The sequence below is a fragment of the Heterodontus francisci genome, chromosome 11 (genome assembly GCF_036365525.1).
Source record: "Heterodontus francisci isolate sHetFra1 chromosome 11, sHetFra1.hap1, whole genome shotgun sequence".
In the NCBI taxonomy this organism is placed as follows: domain Eukaryota; kingdom Metazoa; phylum Chordata; class Chondrichthyes; order Heterodontiformes; family Heterodontidae; genus Heterodontus; species Heterodontus francisci.
Genome location: NC_090381.1, coordinates 53,456,935 through 53,478,739, shown reverse-complemented (window position 1 = coordinate 53,478,739; position 21,805 = coordinate 53,456,935). Strand labels below are relative to the sequence as shown.

General features: G+C 44.8%; 1 protein-coding gene across 1 annotated transcript in view; it reads right to left on the bottom strand.

Annotated features, from left to right (window-relative positions):
• Nucleotides 1–21,805, bottom strand: part of gfm1 (G elongation factor, mitochondrial 1) — a 150,461-nt gene that overhangs the window by 45,854 nt on the left and 82,802 nt on the right. The window lies entirely within an intron of this gene.

Sequence of the window (21,805 nt, the reverse complement as noted above, 5' to 3'; positions counted from 1 at the left end):
GAAAATGATGTCTTGTTGCAAAGGATGTTGTGCATCAGTATTCTGTTGCTATCTTGGGCATTGCATAGCCAACTATTTCACTATGGCAACAGCTTAAGCTGTAACTCACTTCTTTGCTCAGTTTACATCTGCTCAAATACAATAAGAGCTTGCTCATGTTTTCTGAACGAACAAAGGCTCTTCAAAAAACAGCACGGATACGATTTTTATTATCAATTCAGCTTTTACTGCTCAACTCAGAGCTGATATTTAATTTTTTTTTAAAATCAGCTTTAGTGCTCTTATATTCCATTACTAATGGGAAAAAAAATCTTCTTTTATGGCAGCCCGCAAGAATCCTAGATGGAACAAGTTAAGGTCGTTTCAACAATGTTCCTCTGAAGCCTTAGTCTACAGAATAAACCTGCCCACAGCACAAATAAGATTCTGAAGGGCTATAATGATGACACAAGAACAAAGAACAGTACAGCACAGGAACAGGCCATTCGGCCCTCCAAGCCTGCACCAATCTTGATGCCTGCCGAAACTAAAACCTTCTGCACTTCCGGGGTCCGTATACCATCCTATTCATGTATGTGTCAAGATGCCTCTTAAACGTCTCTATGGTACCTGCTTCCACCACCTCCCCCGGCAACAAGTTCCAGGCACTCACCACCCTCTGTGTCAAGAACTTGCCTCGCACATCCCCTCTAAACTTTGCCCCTCTCACCTTAAACCTATGTCCCCTAGTAACTGACTCTTGCACCCTGGGAAAAAGCTTCTGACTATCCACTCTGTCCATGCCGCTTATAACGTTGTAAACCTCTATCATGTCGCCCCTCCACCTCCGTTGTTCCAGTGAAAACAATCCGAGTTTATCCAACCTCTGCTCATAGCTAATGCCCTCCAGACCAGGCAATATCCTGGTAAACCTCTTCTGTACCCTCTCCAAAGCCTCCACATCCTTCTGGTTGTGTGGCGACCAGAATTGCCCGCAATATTCTAAGTGTGGCCTAACTAAAGTTCTGTACAGCTGCAGCATGACTTGCCTTTTTTTATACTCTATGCCCCGACCGATAAAGGCAAGCATGCCGTATGCCTTCTTGACTACCTTATCCACCTGCGATGCCACTTTCAGTGACCTGTTGACCTGTACGCCCAGATCTCTCTGCCTGTCAATACTCCTAAGGGTTCTGCCATTTACTGTATACTTCCCACCTGCATTAGACCTTCCAAAATGCATTACCTCACATTTGTCCGAATTAAACTCCATCCGCCATTTCTCCGCCCAAGTCTCCGACCGATCTATATCCTGCTGAATCCTCTGACAATCCTCATCACTGTCCGCAACTCCACCAACCTTTGTGTCGTCCGCAAACTTACTAATCAGACCAGCTACATTTTCCTCCAAATCATTTATATATACTACAAACAGCGAAGGTCCCAGCACTGATCCCTGCGGAACACCATTAGTCACATCCCTCCATTCAGAAAAACACCCTTCCACTGCTACCCTCTGTCTTCTATGACAGAGCCAGTTCTGTATCCATCTTGCCAGCTCCCCTCTGATCCCATGTGACTTCACCTTTTGTATCAGTCTGCCATGAGGGACCTTGTCAAAGGCTTTACTAAAGTCCATATCGATAACATCCACTGCCCTTCCTTCATCAATCATCTTTGTCACTTCCTCAAAAAACTCAATCAAATTAGTGAGACACGACCTCCCCTTTACAAAACCATGCTGCCTCTCGCTAATAAGTCCACTTGTTTCCAAATGGGAGTAAATCCTGTCCCAAAGAATCCTCTCTAATAATTTCCCTACCACTGACGTAAAGCTCACCGGCCTTTAATTTCCTGGATTATCCTTGCTACCCTTCTTAAACAAAGGAACAACATTGGCTATTCTCCAGTCCTCTGGGACCTCACCTGTAGCCAATGAGGATGCAAAGATTTCTGTCAAGGCCCCAGCAATTTCTTCCCTTGCCTCCCTCAGTATTCTGGGGTAGATCCCATCAGGCCCTGGGGACTTATCTACCTTAATGCTTTGCAAGACACCCAACACCACCTCCTTTTTGATAATGAGATGACTGAGACTATCTGCACTCCCTTCGCTCGGCTCATCATCCACCAAGTCCTTCTCCTCGGTGAATACTGACGCAAAGTACTCATTTAGTACCTTGCCCATTTCCTCTGGCTCCACACATAGATTCCCTTCTCTGTCCTTGAGTGGGCCAACCCTTTCCCTGGTTACCCTCTTGCTCTTTATATATGTATAAAATGCCTTGGGATTTTCCTTAATCCTGTTTGCCAATGACTTCTCATAACCCCTTTTAGCCCTCCTGACTCCTTGCTTAAGTTCCTTTGGAATTTCTTCAATGTTGGTGCATTTCAGTACTTCTGAAGGAGATTCATTTTTCATTTGGCCCCTCTAACCCAATCGTACCTCAATCACGACAATTAAAGCCAATTTTACAACACCCTACTGGTAGTCCTGAACCTTGGTGATTCGGAGTGCGGTTCACGAAATCAGCTGCACAAGCTAGTATGCGCAATTTGCAGTGAGCCTTATTTTGCAGCAAAGAGTGTTAGGATTTTGAGGCAATTTCAATGACCAGCACAAACCTCAATCGAGGTTTAAAAGAAGTAAATCATTCTTCTGCTGGATTTTGCAGCTTTCTCATTCTTTTCTGACTGATACTGATAATAATGTGTATAGTTTGGAAGTTTTTCTTTAACTTATCATACTATTTTATATGTATTTTTATTGGTGCATTAATATTTGTTTTCATGATCCTGTGGGACGAGAGTGTGGGAAGGGGGAGTTAGAGCTCCTCCCAACCTTGAAGAAGGGGAGGGGAACCTGAGTATATAAAACTAAACTAAGAAGGCCATGCAGAGGAAAAGAGGGTACATATGCAGTGGAAGGCGAAGTGTTTTGCAGTTGTTTATTTGCAATATTGTTACTAGCAATTATGAAACAGCCTTTCAATAACAGAGTTTGGCATTTTGCCCTTTCAGTACTTACATGGGTCCTCTAAGTGCTTACGTCATATTTTATGTCCTGCAAAAATGTTAATGATTCATTTCAATAATGGCCTTGACCCAGCTGCTGTTCACTTGCAGCAAATGGGCACTCCTAGATTTTAAGGAAGAAGACCACTTCTCGAGGAGACAAAAAGGCAGGTGTAACTATAGCTCAAGGCAGGCATAACTGTAGCTCACTTATTGTATCTAACAGGTTCCCCATGTATGCTGACAATACCAAACACTACATCTCCATCACATTTCTCAACCCCTTCCATGCTCTGTACCAACCTGCTTGTCTGACATCCAGACCTAGACAATCTGCAATTTCTTATAGCTTGGACAGATTTTGAGCAACATCTATTTGGTTAGCTGACAGTCCAAGGTCAGAACTATGCTTGGAGCTTGCTAATTCTTTAATAAAACAAGCAGATGTTACAAAATTGTAGGGCAACCAGCCATTCCTGGAAAAGATTTTCTCAAACTAGGAGCTATATTGCCAAAAGTAGAATTGTTGCATTCCCACCTACTTAATTCAAAGTGATTAACACAATTCACCTAAAGATGTATGAATTTTAAAGCAAGATCTTGTGAATGTGCAATGTCAGATGGCATGTCCAGCCAATTTCTGTTTCCATGGAAACGATCTTACACTTTGGTAAAATCAAGTTACACAGAATTACAGAGAATATACACCACAGAAACAGGGCATTCTGCCGAACAAGCCCATGCTGGCATTTATGCTCCACTCAAGCCTCCTGCCATTCTTCCTCTCTTCTTAACTCTATCAGCATAACCCACTCTTCTCTTCGCCTTTCTATCTTATCCAGCCTCCTCCCAAATGCATCTATGCTATTCACTTCCCTGTGAGAGTGAGTTCCACGTTCTCACCATTCTCTGCGTAAAGTTGTTTCTTCTGAATTCCCTATTTAATTTCTTGGTGAATATCTTATATTGATAGCCTCGAGTTTTGCTCTTCCCCACAAGTGGAAAAACTCTCTGTGTTTACCAAAATCAAGTTTGGCCTTCATGAATAATGTTTTGCACAGCATGTATACTCAGCTGAAGTATTTACCAATGAAACAGGAAAGGTCGAGTGCGAGAATATGGACTTCACATGAGGAAAGGAAGGCGGCAAAACTAGCTTCTGTTAGTCCTAAGAGTGAGCTGAATAACTAAGCTGGATAAAGTAAACAGTCATTTATAGTTTCTCCTTACGTGCAATTTACAGAATTTTGGAGTCTGCCCCCGATCGAGGAATGCCAACAATTTTCTTGAAGTTCAAACACATTATATCTACAACTGTTACCAAGTTGCATGATGTAGTGGAAAGAGGCTGACTTATCTATCCTGAACTAAGTTCTTAGTTGCACCAATATTACAGTTTAGATAATGGCAATAATAAAAACATTTTATACCTTTACTAAAATATTTTATATCTAAGATAGTAAAATAGAATGATAGCGTCATTTACAACACAGAAAGCAGCCATTTGACCCACTGAGTCCATGCCGGCTTTTGTTATGACCAAGGCTGGAGCAGTGCACTGTCTTTCTCTAGTTCCACTTCTCCGAGGGTCAACATATAATTAGATGTTTTACCAGTTACCGATACGGACAATTATATACTTTATTTTAGTTTCAAAATAAAAGCCACCAACTAGGTTTCTTTAATAAACAACAGAATTATTAATTTATTATAAAACAAGACTAATACTATTCAGATGCAAAGCCTATTAACACACAGGTTGAAATCTGAAAGTTTCCTTCGAAATGAACTCAAAACACACACACACATACACCAGTTAAAGAAACAATAAAGGTTTCTTTGTCGAGATCTCTTCACAAAAAAAAATACTTCGCCAAATACTTGTTAATTCTTGAAGAAAAAAAAAAGGATAAGATATGGAATATCAGTTGCCCCTTCATTCTGGTGTCCATATATGCGTAGACGGCTGTCACTGGGATCGTTTTGGAGTCGTTCTTTTCAGGTGAAGTCGACGCATAGTCTGGTAAGCTTTCAGGAGAAATGTGGCACCAGTACTCTATTTCCTACACTGGATTCTCAATGTTTCTCAAAGATGGAGAAAGGATCAGTTGATGGCTTCTCTCTTAGCAGGCTTACCCCCAACTGAACCAAAACAATATCCAAAACGAAACCAACTTTTGATCACTGTAAATCTTGACATGTCACTTCTCTGGAAACAACTGCCCTGGTCAAATGCTCTTGCTGTTTATTTAGCTTAGGACATGTGACTTCCAGTAAGTGTGCTTTTAAACAAAGTCCCAAAATCCTTCCAGTGACCTTTTTTTTTTAAAAAAAAAACAAAGTCCAGCATTTATGGAATCTTTTCAGTCTTTCAAATGAATCAATTCCCACAATTTTTAAACATGGGTCTTCAAAACGTATTAAAAAATGGAAGCACTTTCATAACATTCTCCATGGAGCTATCCAGTTAGTCCCACTCCCCGGCTAGATCCCCGTAGCCCTGCACGTCTATTCCTTCAGGTGGCCATCCAATTTCCTTTTGAAACTATTGTTGTCTCGCTTCCATGACCCTTGTGCGCAGAAAGTTCCATTTGTGGCGTAAAAAATTCTTCCTCATATTCCCCCTGCATCTCTTGCCCAAAACCTTCAATCTGTGTCCCCTAGTCTTCGTGCCATTAGTTAATAGGAACATGTGACCTTTGAGCCTGCTCTGCCATTCGACAAAATCATGGCTGATCTGGTTGTGGACTCAACTCCACTTTCCTGTCTGCCCCCATAACCCTTGACTCCCTTGTCTATCAAAAATCTATCTAACTCAGCCTTGAATAAATTCAATGACCCAGGCTTCACTGCTTTCTGTGAAGAGAATTCCACAGACTAATGACCTCCTGAAAAAAAATTCTCATCTCTGAAAAGGAGACTTCTTATTCTTAAACTGTGTCTCCTAGCTCTGGTTTCCCCCACAAGAGGAAACATCCTCCCGGTATTCGCTAAAGTCCCCTCAAGATCTTATATATTTCAATAAGATCACCTCTCCTTCTTCTAAATGTCAATGGGGTATAGACCTAACCTGTTCAACCTTTCTTCATGAGATAAACCCTTCATCCCAAGAATGAGTCACGTGAACCTTCTCTGAACTGCTTCTAGTGCAATTATATGCTTTTTCAAATAAGGAGACCAAAACTATATACAGTACTCCAGGTGTGGTGTCACCAAGATCCTGTATCACTCGCTAAACCTGCACACTGACTTTTTGTGATTCATGTACCAGGACTCCCAAATCTCTCTCCACTTAAATAGTAAACTGCTTTTCTATTCTTCCTGCCAAAGTGGACAAGTTCACATTTTCCCACATTATAGTCCATCTGCCAAATTTTTGCCCACTCACTTAACCTATCCATATCCCTTTGTAGACTCTTTATTTCCTTTTGACAAGTTACTTTCCTTCCTATCTCTGTGCCATTGGCAAAATTAGCTGCCATACATTTGGTTCCTTCATTCAAGTCACTGATATAAATTGTAAATAGTTGAGGCCCCAGCACTGATCCGTGTGGCACTCCAGTAGTTGCAGTTTGCCGACCTGAAAAAGACTTATTTATCCCTACTCCCTGCTTCCTATTAGTTAACCAATCCTTTATCCATGCTAATATGTTATCCCCTACACTATGTGCTCTTATCTTGTGCAGTAACCTTTGATGTGGCACCTTATCAAATGTCTTTTAGAAATCCAAGTACACCGTATCTACAGGCTCCCCATCATTCACCTTGCTTGTTACTTCCTCAAAGAACTCGAATAAATTAATAAAATAAAATTTCTCTTTCACAAAACCATGTTGACTCTGTCTGATCCTATTATGATTTTCCAAGTATCTTGCGATAACCTCCTTGACAATGGATTCCAGCAATTTACCGATGACAGATGTTAGGCTGATTGGCCCAGAGCTTCCTGTTTTCTGTCTCATATGAACATAGGTATTAGGAGCAGAAGTAAGCCATTCTGTCCCTCTAGCCTGCTCCACCATTCAATAAGATCATGTTTGATCTGTTTGTCAAATTCCTTTCGTTCCCTTGCCTAACAAGATCCATCTACCCCCACCTTAAAATTATTCAATGACCCCGCCTCCACCACCATCTGAGGCAGAGTGTTCCAAAGTCACACAACCCTCAGAAAAAAAAATTTCTCCTCATCACTGTCCAAAAAGGGCGAATTCTAATTTTAAAACAGTGCCCCCTAGTGCTGGACTCACCCACAAGAGGAAACATCCTTTCCATATCCACCTTGTCAAGACCATTCAGGATCTTGCATACTTCAATCAAGTCTCCCCTCACTCATCTAAACTCCAGTGAAAACAAGCCCAGTCTGTCCAATCGTCCCTCCGAAGCCAACCTGCTCATTCCATGTATCATTCTAGTAAACCTCCTCTGAACCACCTCCAAGGCATTCACATCCTTCCTTAAATATGGAGACCAAAACTGCAGACAACATTCGAGATGTGGTCTCACCAATGCTCTGTATAACTGAATCATAACATCCTTCCTTTTATTTTCAATTCCTCTCGTAATAAAGGATAGCATTCCATTAGCCTTCTTTATTACTTGCTGTACCTGCATACTAACTTTTTGTGACTCATGCACTAGAACACCTAGATCCCGCGGCACCTCGGAGTTCTGCAGTTGTTCCCTGTTTAAGAAATACTCTGCTTTTTTATTCTTCCTGCCAAGGTGAAAAACTTCATATTTTCCCACACTATACTCCATCTGCCAGATTTTTACCCACTCGCTCAACCTATCTATATTGGTCTGCAACCTCCTTATGTCTTCTTCACAACATACTTTCCTACCTATCTTTGTGTCATCTGCAAATTTAGCTACCATGCCATCGTTCCCCTCATCTAAGTCATTGATATAAATTGTAAAAACTTGAGGCCACAGTACAGGCCCCTGCAGGACTCCACTCATCACATCCTGACAATTAGAAAAGGACACAGTTTTGCACTCTCTCTGTTTTCTGCCTGCTAGTCAAGCCTCTATCCATGCCAATATATTAGCCACTACACCATGGTCTCCTACTTTGCACAATAACCTTTTATGTGGCACCTTGTCAAATGCTTTCTGGAAATCCAAGTACAGTACATCAACAGGCTCCCCTTTATCCAAAGCACACGTTACTCCTTCAAAGGACTCCAATAAATTAGTTAAACATGATTTCCCTTGCAAAAAACATCCATGCTGACTATTCCCAGCTATAGCCTCCTTAATAATCGATTCTAAAACATTCCCCATGACAGACATCAAGCTAACTGGCCTATGGTTACCTGCTTTCTGCGTCCCCCACTTCCTGAATAGAAGGGTTATATTTGCTATTTTCGAGTCTGATGGAACCTTTCCAGAATCTAGCAAATTTGAAAAATTACCACCAACACATCTACTATCTCATTAGCCACCTCATTTAAGACCCGAGAATGAAGACCATCAGGACCTGGGGACTTGTCAGCCCGCAGCTCCATCAATTTGGTCAGTAGCGCTTCCCTGCTGATTGTAATTTCACCAAGTTCCTCTCTTCCTTCCACCTCCTGATTTCCAGCTATTTCTGGAGTGCTTTTTTTCCCTCTACAGTGAAGACAGAAGCAAAATATTTTCTCATCTGCCATTTCCTTATTATCTATGATTAGCTCCCCATTCTCACTCTCTCAAGGACCAACACTCACTTGACTCACTCTTTTCCTTTTTAAATACCTGTGGAAACCCTTGCGATCCGTTTTTATGTTTCTAGCTAGCTTCCTCTCATATTCTAATTCCTTTCTCCTGATTAATCTTTTAGTCATTCTCTGCTGTTCTTTATATTCTGACCAATCATCTGACCTGCCAGTCATCTTTGCACAATTATATGCTTTTTCCTTAAGTTTGATGCTTTCCTTAACTTCTTTAGTTAACCATAGATGATGGGTCCTCCCCTTAAAATTTTTCTTTAGAGTAGGAATACACTTATCCTTGAATATTCTGAAATATCCCCTTGAATGTCTGCCACTGCTTCTCTATAGATCGATAGGAACATAGGAGTAGGCCATTCAGCCCATCGAGCCTGCCCACCATTCAATATGATCATGGCTGATCATCCACTTCAATGCCTTTTTCCCACACCATCCTCACATCCCTTTATGTCATTTGTATTTAGAAATCTGTCAATCTCTGCTTTAAATGTATTCAATGACTGAGCTTCCACAGCCCTCTGGGGTAGAGAGTTCCAAAGATTCACAACACTCTGAGTAAAGAAATGTCTCCTCATCTCAGTCCTAAGTGGCTTCACCCTTATTTTGAAATTGTGTCCCCTGGTTCGAGACTAGCTAACCAGAGGAAACATTTTACCTGCATTTACCCTGTCTATCCCTTTAAGTATTTTGTAGGTTTCAATGAGATCACCTCTCATTCTTTGGAACGCTAGATAATACAGGCCCAGTTTCCCCAATCTCTGTTCAAAGGACAGTCCCGGCATCCTGGGAATAAGTCTGGTGAACCTTCGTTGCACTCCCTCTATGGCAATAATATCCTTCCTAAGGTAAGGGGACCAAAACTGCACACAGTACTCCAAGTGCGGTCTAACCAAGGTTCTATACAATTGAAGCAAGACTTCATTACTCCTGTACTCAAATCCTCTTGCGATGAAGGCTAGCATACCATTAGCCTTCCTAATTGCTGGCTGCACCTGCATGTTAGCTTTCAGTGACTTACTGACAAGGACACCTAGGTCCCTTTGTACATCTACACTTTCTAATCTCATCATTTAAGAAATACTCTGCACATTTGTTCTTCCTACAAAAGTGGATAACCTCACATTTTTCCACATGAAATTCCATCTGTCACGTTCGTGCCCACTCACTAAGTCTGTCCAAATCCCCTTGAAGCCACTTTGCATCTTCCTTACAATACACATTCCCACCTAGTTTTGTGTCATCCGTGAGCTTAGAAATATTACATTTGGTCCCCACGTCATTATCATGGATATATATTGTGAACAGCTGGCGTCCAAGCACTGATCCCTGCATTATCCCACGACTCACAGTTTGCCAACGAGAGAATGACACGTTGATTCCTACTCTCTGCTTTCTGCCTGTTAACCAATCGTTAATCCATGCCAGTATATTACCTCCTATCCTATGTGCTTTAATTTTGCTAACCAACCTCCTGTGGGGGACTTCATCAAAAGCCTTCCAAAAATCCAATTATAACACGTCTGCCAACTCCCCTTTATCAATTCTGTTAGGAACATCCTCAAAAAAACTCCAACAGGTTCATCAAACGTGATTTCCCATTCATAAATCCATGTTGACTATGCCCAATGAGATCATGAGACTGAGTGAGACCAGCAGTGTTTAAAAAGAGCAGCGGCAGTGCACCTGAGTTTTGAAAAAAAAGCCAACAGTGACAACACAGGAGAGCTGCAAGGTGATTGGTTGGTGAGTAGCAGCTGTTAGAATATCTTAAAAAAATAAGGGGCAAGTTTTTTTTGTTAAAAATAAAACCTCTGGTGATAAGGTGAGTACTACTAAAGTGTTTTTTTTTAAGGATTTGAGATTTAAGTGGGTAGAACAAGTTCCCTAATATAATTAGTATTTTTTAATTAAGGGAGTAACGAATTAACCTAAGGGTAAGTCATGGCAGGAGAACTCAGCCCCGTGATCTGCTCCTCCTGCGCTATGTGGGAAATCAGGGATGCTTCCAGTGTCCCTGATGACCATGTGTGCAGGAAGAGTATCCAGCTGCAGCTACTGGCTACTCGCATTACAGAGCTGGAGCTGCGGGTGGATTCACTGTGGAGCATCCGCGATGCTGAGGAAGTCGTGGATAGCACGTTTAGTGAGGTGGTCACACTGCAGGTAATGGCTGCACAGGCAGAAAAGAGATGGGTGACCACCAGACAGAGTAGTAGGCGCAGGCAAGTAGTGCAGGAGTCCCCCTGTGGCCATCCCTCTCTCAAACAGATATACCGCTTTGGATGCTGTTGGGGGTGGGGGGGGGGGGGGGCGGGGGAGGGGGATGACCTCCCAGGGGAAAGCAGTAACAGCCAAGTTCGTGGCACCATAGATGGCTCTGCTGCACAGCAGGGAAGGGAAAAGGGTTGAAAGAGCTATAGTGATAGGGGATTCTATCGTAAGGGGTGCAGATAGGCATTTATGTGGCCACACACAAGACTCCAAGATGGTATGTTGCCTCCCTGGTGCTAGGATCAAGGATTTCTTGGAGCGGCTTCAGGACATTCTGAAAGGGGAGGGTGAGCAGCCAGAGGTCGGGGTCCATATTGGTACTAACGACATAGGTAGGAAAAGAGATGAGGTCCTGCAAAGCGAATGTAGGGAGTTAGGCAGAAGGTTAAAAAGCAGGACCTCTAAGGTTGTAATCTCAGGATTACTCCCTATGCCACATGCTAGTGAGGGGAAGAATAGGAGGATTAGGCAAATGAATGCGTGGCTGAAGAGCTGGTAGCTTCAGCTACTTGGATCATTGGGATCTCTTCTGGTGCAGAGGTGAACTGTACAAGAAGGATGGGTTGCATCTAAACTGGAGGGGGACCAATATCCTTGCGGGGAAGTTTGCGAGCACTACTCGGGAGGGTTTAAATTAGTCTTGCGGGGGGGTGGGACCCAAAGTAGTAGTCTCTCAGATGAGATAGTTGAGGCAAATGTAGAGGTTAAAGCAAGCAAGTCCAGTAGGCAGGCCGGGCAGGGGCAGGACAGGGAGCGTGAAAGGCCTGGTCGGCTAAACTGCATTTACTTTAATGCAAGAAGCCTTACAGGTAAGGCAGATGAACTCAGAGCATGGATCGGTATGTGGGATTGATATTATAGCTATTACAGAAACATGGTTGAGGGATGGGCAGGACTGGCAGCTCAATATTCCGGGGTACCGATCTTTCCGGCGTGACAGAGGTGGAGGTAAGAGAAGAGGGGGAGTTGCACTATTGATTAGGGAGGACATCACGGCAGTACTTAAAGAGGATATCCGGGGGGATTGTCCAGCGAGCCCAAATGGGTAGAACTTGGAAATAAGAAAGCGGTGATTACTTTGATAAGATTATACTATAGGACCTCCAATAGTCAGAGGGAAGTGGAGGAGCATATATGCAGGGAAATCACAGACAGGTGTAGGAATTATAGGGTTGCAATAGTAGGTGATTTTAACTTCCCTAATATTGACTGGAACTGCCTTAGTACTAAGGGATCAGATGGGGAAGAATTTGTGAAGTGTGTCCAGGATAGCTTTCTGAAGCAGTATGTGGATGGCCCTACTACAGAAGGGGCTACACTCGACCTCCTCTTAGGAAATGAGGATGGGCAGGTGGATGATTTGTCAGTGGGGGAGCACTTTGGGACCAGTGACCATAACTCTTTTAGCTTCAAGACAGTTATGGAAAAGGATAAGATTGGTCCTCAAGTTGAAGTCCTAAATTGGGGGAAGGCTAATTTCGATGGCATCAGACAGGAACTCTCAAAAGTTGAATGGGAGAGGCTGTTTACAGGTAAAGGGACGTCTGGCAAGTGGGAGGCTTTTAAAAGTGAGATAGGAAGAGTTCAGGGCCGGCATGTTCCTGTTAGATGGAAGGACAAGGCTGGCAAGTTTAGGGAACCTTGGCTGACGAGGGATATTGAGGGACTGGTCAGGACAAAGAAGGAGGCATATGTCAGGTATAGGCAGCTGGGATCGAGCGAGTCCTTCAAGGAGTACAGGGGATGTAGGATTACACTTAAGAAGGAATTTAGGAGGGCGAAAAGGGGCCACGAGATTTCCCAGGTAGATACGATTCCTGACTTGGAATTATATCGCCGTTCCTTCACTGTCGATGGGCCAGACTTCAGCCAATTCGAATCACTCCACGTGATATCAAGCAACGACTGAAGGCACTGGATACTGCAAAAGCTATGGGCCCTGACAATATTCCGGCAATAGTACTGAAGGCCTGTGCTCCAGAACTTGCCACGCCCCTGGCCAAGCTGTTCCAGTACAGCTACAACACTGGCATCTACCCTGCAATGTGGAAAATTGCCCAGGTATGTCCTGTACACAAAAAACAGGACAAGTCCAACCCGGCCAATTACCACCCCATCAGCCTACTCTCAATCATCAGTAAAGTGATGGAAGGTGTCACCAACAGTGCCATCAAGCGGCACTTGCTTAGCAATAACCTGCTCAGTGACGCTCAGTTTGGGTTCCGCCAGGGCCACTCAGCTCCTGACCTCATTACAGCCTTGGTTCAAACATGGACAAAAGTGCTGAGCTCAAGAGGCGAGGTGAGAGTGACTGCCCTTGACATCAAGGCAGCATTTGACCAAGTATGGCATCAAGGAGCCCTAGCAATACTGAGGTCAATGGGAATCAGGGGGTAAACCTCCGCTGGCTGGAGTCATACCTAGCGCAAAGGAAGATGGTTGTGGTTGTTGGACGTCAATGATCTGCGCTCCAGCACATCACTGCAGGAGTTCCTCAGGGTAGTGTCCTCGGCCCAACCATCTTCAGCTGATTCATCAATGACCTTCCTTCAATCATAAGGTCAGAAGTGGGGATGTTCGCTGATGATTGCACAATGTTCATAATTCGCAACTCCTCAGATACTGAAGCAGTCCGTGTAGAAATGCAGCAAGACCTGGACAATATCCAGGCTTGGGCTGATAAGTGGCAAGTAACATTTGCGCCACACAAGTGCCAGGCAATGACCATCTCCAACAAGAGAGAATCTAACCATCTCCCCTTGACATTCAACGGCATTACCATCGCTGAGTCCCCCACTATCAACATCCTAGGGGTTACCATTGACCAGAAACTGAACTGGAGTAGCAATATAAATACCGTGGCTACAAGAGCAGGTCAAAAGCTCGGAATCCTGAAGCGAGTAACTCACCTCCTGACTCCCCAAAGCCTGTCCACCATCTACAAGGCACAAGTCAGGAGTGTGATGGAATACTCTCCACTTGCCTGGATGGATGCAGCTCCAACAACACTCAAGAAGCTCGACACCATCCAGGACAAAGCAGCCCGCTTGATTGGCACACCATCTACAAACATTCACTCCCTCCACCACCGACGCACAGTAGCAGCAGTGTGTACCATCTACAAGATGCATTGCAGCAATGCACCAAGGCTCCTTAGACAGCACCTTCCAAACCCGCGACCTCTACCAACTAGAAGGACAAGGGCAGCAAATACATGGGAACACCACCACCTGCAAATTCCCCTCCAAGTCACTCACCATCCTGACTTGGAACTATTATCGCCATTCCTTCACTGTTGCTGGGTCAAAATCCTGGAACTCCCTTCCTAACAGCACTGAGGGTATACCTACCCCAAAAGGACTGCAGCGGTTCAAGAAGGCAGCTCACGACCGCCTTCTCAAGGGCAATTAGGGATGGGCAATAAATGCTGGCATAGCCATTGACACACACATCCCATGAATGAATAAAAAAAAAGATAAAGGAGAATCCTAAAAGATTCTATAAGTATATTAAGAGTAAAAGGGTAGCTAAGGAGAGAGTAGGTCCCCTGAAGGACCAGTGTGGCAATCTATGTGTGGAGCCACGGAAAACGGGCGAGGTCTTAAATGAATATTTCTCATCCGTATTTACCGTGGAGAAGGTCATGGAAGCTAGTACGTTCAAGGGAGTGAACACCGATATCCAGGAGCATATCAACATTACAAATGAGGTGGTGTTGGAGGTTTTAAAGCGCATTAAGTTGGATAAATCCCCAGAGCCTGACCAGGTGTATCCTAGGATGCTATGGGAAGCAAGGGAGGAGATTGCTGGGGCCCTGGCAGAGATTTTTGTATCATCGTTAGCCACGGGTGAGGTACCGGAAGACTGGAGGATAGCTAATGTTGTGCCTTTATTTAAGAAGGGCTGCAGAGATAAACCAGGGAACTGCAGGCCGGTGAGCCTTACATCAGTGGTGGGAAAGTTATTGGAAGGGATTCTGAGAGACAGGATTTATATGCATCTGGAAAGGCATGGTCTGATTAGGGATAGTCAGCATGGCTTTGTGCGTGGGAAATCATGTCTCACGAATTTGAGTTTTTCGAGGAGGTGACCAAGAGGATTGACGAGGGCAGGGCGATGGATGTTGTCTACATGGACTTTAGCAAGGCCTTGACAAGGTCCCACATGGTAGGCTGGTCCAGAAGGTTCGAGCACATGGGATCCAGGGTGAGCTCGCCAATTGGATACAAAATTGGCTTGGTGATAGGAGGCAGAGGGTGGTAGTGGAGGGTTGTTTTTCAGATTGGAGGCCAGTGACCAGTGGTGTGCCGCAGGGATCGGTGCTGGGCCCTTTGTTGTTTGTCATATATATTAATGACTTGGATGTGAATGGAAGGGGCAGATGACACCAAAATTGATGGTATAGTGGACAGTGAAGAAAGTTGTCTAAGGTTACAACAGGATATATATCAACTGGGAAAGTGGGCAAGGGAGTAGCAAATGGAATTTAACGCAGACAAGTGTGAAGTGATGCATTTTGGGAAGTTAAACCTGGGCAGGACATATACAGTGAATGGCAGGGCCCTGGGGAGTGTTGTTGAGCAGAGAGACCTTGGGGTGCAAGTACATAGTTCCCTGAAAGTGGCAACACAGGTAGACAGGGTGGTGAAGGCGGCGTATGGCATGCTTGTCTTCATCAGCCGAAGCACTGAGTACAAGAGTTGGGACGTCATGTTACAGTTGTACATAACGTTGGTTAGGCTGCATTTAGAGTACTGTGTGCAGTTCTGGTCGCCGCACTACAGGAAAGATGTGATTAAGCTAGAGAGGGTGCAGAAAAGATTCACAAGGATGTTGCCTGGTTTGGAGGACTTGAGTTATAAAGAGAGATTGGATAAGCTGGGTCAGTTTTCCGTGGAGCGAAGGAGGCTGAGAGGGGACATGATAGAGGTATATAAAAATTATGAGAGACATAGATCGGGTAGATAGCCAGAGTCTGTTTCTCATGGCAGGGGTGACTAAAACTAGAGGGCATAGATTTAAGGTGAGAGGGAGGAGGTTTAAAGGGGATCAAAGGGGTAAATTTTTCACACAAAGAATAGTGGGTATCTGGAATGAGCTGCCTGAGGTGGTGGTGGAGGCAGGAACAGTAGCGACATTTAAGAGGCATTTGGACAGGTACTTGAATGAGCAAGGCATAGAGGGATATGGAGTTAACGTAGGCAGGTGGGATTAGTATAGATAGGCATTATGGTCGGCATGGACACGGTAGGCCAAAGGGCCTGTTTCTATGCTGCACAACTCTATGACTCTATTATTATCCAAGTGTCCATTTATCACATCCTTTAGAATAGATTCCAGCATTTTCCCAACAACTAATGTAATGCAAACAGGTCTACAATTCCCCCTTTTCTCTCCCCCTCCCTTCTTAAATAGTGGGGTGACATTTGCTACCTTCCAATCGACAGGAACCACTCCAGAATCCAAAGAATTCTGAAAGATGATCACCAATGCATCCACTATCTCCACAGCTACCTCTTTCAATACTCTGGGATGTAGAATATCAGATCCTAGGGACTTATCAACCTTCAGCCCCATTAATTTCTCCAATACAACCTTCTAACTGATACTAATTTCCTTCAATTCCTCATTACCCCTAATCCCTTGGATCTCTAATTCTGGGAGATTTCTTGTATCTTCCTCAGTGACGACAGACACAAAGTTGTCATTTAGCCTCTCTGCCATTTCTCTATCCCTCATTCTAAATTCTCCTGACTCTGCCTGTAATTGACCCACATTTGTCTTAGCCAAATGCAAGGGGGTGATAGGTGAAAATGTGGAGCAATCAGTTCAGCCATGTACTTACTGAATGGCGGAGCAGGCTCTAAGGGCCGAGTGGCCTGCTCCTGCTCCTAATTCATATGTTTCCTTTTTACATACCTCTTGAAGCTTTACAGTCCGTTTTTATGTTTTTTGCGAGTTTACATTCATATTCTATTCTCTCTTTCTTTATCAGTTTCTTAGTCCTTTGCTGTATTCTAAAATCCTCCCAATCCTCAGGTTTACTACTATTTTTGACAACTTTATAGGCCTTTTCTTTTACTCTTATACAATCCTCAACTTCCTTTGTTAGTCACGGTTGACTGCCTTTACTTTTGGGGTTTTTGTGCCTTGAAGGAATGTTCTTCTTCTTCTTTGGCCTCCTTGTCTCGAGAGACAATGGGTAAGCGCCTGGAGGTGGTCAGTGGTTTGTGAAGCAGCGCCTGGAGTGGCTATAAAGGCCAATTCTAGAGTGACAGACTCTTCCACAGGTGCAGAAGATAAGAATGGTTGTCGGGGCTGTTACACAGTTGGCTCTCCCCTTGCGCTTCTGTCATTTTTCCTGCCAATTGCAAAGTCCCTTCGACTAGCCACACTTTAGCCCCGCCTTTATGGCTGCCCGCCAGCTCTGGTGATCACTGGCAACTGACTCCCACGACTGGTGATCAATGTCACAGGACTTCATGTTGCGTTTGCAGACATCTTTAAAGCGGAGACATGGACAGCCGGTGGGTCTGATACCAGTGACGAGCTCGCTGTACAATGTATCCTTGGGGATCCTGCCATCTTCCATGCGGCTCACATGGCCAAGCCATCTCAAGCGCCGCTGGCTCAGTAGGATGTAAATGCTGGGGATGTTGGCTGCCTCGAGGACTTCTGTGTTGGAGATACGGTCCTGCCACCTGATGCCAAGGATTCTCCAGAGGCAGTGAAGATGGAATGAATTGAAACGTCGCTCTTGGCTGACATACGTTGTCCAGGCCTCGCTGCCATAGAGCAAGGTACTGAGGACACAGGCTTGATACACTCGGACATTTGTGTTCCGTGTCAGTGCGCCATTTTCCCACACTCCCTTGGCCAGTCTGGACATAGCAGTGGAAGCCTTTCCCATGCGCTTGTTGATTTCTGAATCGAGAGACAGGTTACTGGTGATAGTTGAGCCTGGGTAGGTGAACTCTTGAGCCACTTCCAGAGCGTGGTTCTGAATGTATAGTTGCTGTAAACTATGTAATATTTCTTTAATGACTATCCATTGCCGATGTACTGTCATACCTTTAAATGTATTTTCCCAATCCACCTCAGCCAATTTGCCCCTCGTACCTTCATAATTTCCTTTGTTCAAAGTTAACACCCTGGCTCCAGATTGAACAACCTCACTTTCAAACATAATGTAAAATTCGATCATATTATGGTTCGAAAGGTTCTTTTACAAGAAGATTATTAATTAGCCCTTTCTCATTACATAATACTAGACCTAAAATAGCCTGTTCCCTAGTCAGTTCCTCAACATACTGCGCTGGAAACCATCCCTAACACACTCCAGAAACTCATCTCCACAGCATTAGTGCTCATTACGTTTACCCAGTCTATATGCAGATCGAAGACACCCATGATTACTGTATTACCCATGCCACATGCTTCTCTAATTTCCTGATTAATACCATGCCCCTATCTCCTAGCCTCGTAACCCAGTTCACTTCAGCTAGCTCAGCTTTCATGCCAACATAGTTGCCCTTATTTAAGTTTAAAATACTTGTCTTAGAGTCACTCTTCTCTATCAAATTGGATGTAAAATTCAATCATATTGTGGTCGCTGCTACCTAGAGGTGCCTTTACTTCGAGGTCATTAAATAATATCGTCACATTATGGGAGTCAGTTGCCAGCATTCGCCAGAGCTGGCGGGCAGCCATAAAGACAGGGCTAAATTGTGGCGAGTCGAAGAGACTTAGTAGTTGGCAGGAAAAAAGACAGAGGCGCAAGGGGAGAGCCAACTGTGCAACAGCCCCAACAAACAAATTTCTCTGCAGCACCTGTGGTAGAGCCTGTCACTCCAGAATTGGCCTTTATAGCCACTCCTGGCGCTGCTTCACAAACCACTGACCACCTCCAGGCGCGTATCCATTGTCTCTCGAGATAAGGAGGCCCAAAAGAAAGAACACAATACCAAGTCTAATATATGGTTCCATAGAAACATAGGAAAATAGGAGCAGGAGTAGGCCGTTCGGTCCTTCGAGCCTGCTCCACCATTCAATACGATCATGGCTGATCATCCAAACTCAGTAACCTGTTACCGCTTTCTCCCCATATTCCTTGATCCCATTAACCACAAGAACTCTATCTAACTCTTTCTTGAATATATTTAATGATTTGGTTCAACTGCTTTCCGTGGTAAAGAATTCCACTGGTTCACCACTCTCTGGGTGAAGAAATCTCTCATCTCAGTCCTAAACGGCTTATCCCTTATCCTGTGACCCCTGGTCTTGAACTCGCCCGCCATCGGGAACATCCTTCCTGCATCTAGTCTGTCTAGTCCTGTTAGAATTTTATGGCTTTCTATGCGATCCCCTCTCATTCTTCTAAACTCTAGTGAACACAAGCCTAATCGACCCAATCTCTCTTCATATGTCAGTCCCGCCATCCCAGGAATCAGGCTGGTGAACCTTTGCTGCACTCCCTCCTTCGCAAGAGCATCCTTCCTCAGATAAGGAGACCAAAACTGCATGCAATACTCCATATGTGGTCTCACCAAGGCTTTGTATAATTGCAGCAAGACATCCTTGCTCCTGTACTTGAAACCTCTCGCTATGAAGGCCAACATACCATTTGCCTTCTTAACTGCCTGCTGCGCCTGTATGCTTACTCTCAGCAACTGGTGCACAAGGACACACTGGTCTCGCTGCACCTCCCCTTTTCCCAATCTATCGTCATTCAGATAATAATCGGCCTTTCTGTTTTTGCCACCAAAGTGGATAACCTCACATTTATCCACATTATACTGCATCTGCCATGTATTTGCCCACTCACTCAACCAGTCCAAATCCCACTGGAGCTTCTCTGCATCCTCCTCACAGCTCATAGTCCCACCCAGCTTGGCTCGGCTGCAAACTTGGATATATTACATTTAATTCCTCATCGATATCATTGATATATATTGTGAATGGGTCGCTCCACACAAGTGGCAGGCAATGACCATCTCCAACAAGAGAGAATATAACCAAATCCCCTCGACATTCAATGGCATTACCATCGCTGAATCCCACACCATCAACATCCTAGGGGCTACCATTGACCAGAAACTGAACTGGAGTAGCCATATAAACACCATGGCTACAAGGGCAGGGCAGAGGCTAGGAATCCTGAAGCGAGTAACTCACCTCCCGACTCCCCAAAGCCTGTCCACCATCTACAAGGCACAAGTTAGGAGTGTGATGGAATACTCTCCACTTGCCTGGATGGGTGCAGCTCCAACAACACTCAAGAAGCTTGACACCATCCAGGACAAAGCAGCCCGCTTGATTGACACCCCATCTACAAACATTCACTCCCTCCACCACCGACGCACGGTGACAGCAGTGTGTACCATCTACAAGATGCACTGCAGCAACGCACCAAAGCTCCTTACACAGCACCTTCCAAACCCACGACCTCTACGAACTAGAAGGCCAAGGGTTGCAAATGCATGGGAACGCCACCACCTGTAAGTTCCCCTCCAAATCACACACCATCCTGACTTGGAACTGTATTGCCATTCCTTCACTGTTGCTGGGTCAAAATCCTGGAACTCCCTTCCGAACAGCACAGTGGGTGTACCTACCCCACATGGACTGCAGCGGTTCAAGAAGGCAGCTCACCACCACCTTCTCAAGGGCAATTAGGGATGGGCAAAATGCTGGCCTGGCCAGTGACGCCCACATCCCATGAATGAATTTAAAAATAAGAATAGCTGGGGTCCTAGCACTGATCCCTGCGGTACCCCACTTGTCACTGCCTGCCATTCGGAAAAAGACCTGTTTATTCCTACTCTTTGTTTCCTGTCTGCCAACATGTTCTCTATCCATGTCAGTACCTTACCCCCAATCCCATGTGCTTTAATTTTGCACGCTAATCTCTTCATGGGGCAGGATGTCAGAAATGCTCCATCCATCAATATTGGCGACCACGCTCTGGAAGTGGTTCAAGAGTTCACCTACCTAGGCTCAACTATCACCAGTAACCTGTCTCTAGATGCAGAAATCAACAAGCGCATGGGTAAGGCTTCCACTGCTATGTTCAGACTGGCCAAGAGAGTGTGGGAAAATGGCGCACTGACACGGAACACAAAAGTCCGAGTGTATCAGGCCTGTGTCCTCAGTACCTTGCTCTACGGCAGCGAGGCCTGGACAACGTATGCCAGCCAAGAGCGACGTCTCAATTCATTCCATCTTCGCTGCCTTCGGAGAATACTTGGCATCAGGTGGCAGGACTATATCTCCAACACAGAAGTCCTTGAAGCGGCCAGCATCCCCAGTTTATACACACTACTGAGTCAGCGGCGCTTGAGATGGCTTGGCCATGTGAGCCGCATGGAAGATGGCAGGATCCCCAAAGACACATTGTACAGCGAGCTCGCCACTGGTATCAGACCTACCGGCCGTCCATGTCTCCGTTATAAAGACGTCTGCAAACGCGACATGAAATCGTGTGACATTGATCACAAGTCGTGGGAGTCAGTTGCCAGCATTCGCCAGAGCTGGCGGGCAGCCATAAAGACAGGGCTAAATTGTGGCGAGTCGAAGAGACTTAGTAGTTGGCAGGAAAAAAGACAGAGGCGCAAGGGGAGAGCCAACTGTGCAACAGCCCCAACAAACAAATTTCTCTGCAGCACCTGTGGAAGAGCCTGTCACTCCAGAATTGGCCTTTATAGCCACTCCAGGCGCTGCTTCACAAACCACTGACCACCTCCAGGCGCGTATCCATTGTCTCTCGAGATAAGGAGGCCCAAAAAGAAAAAAGAATCTCTTATGTGGGACCTTATCGAAAGCCTTCTGAAAGT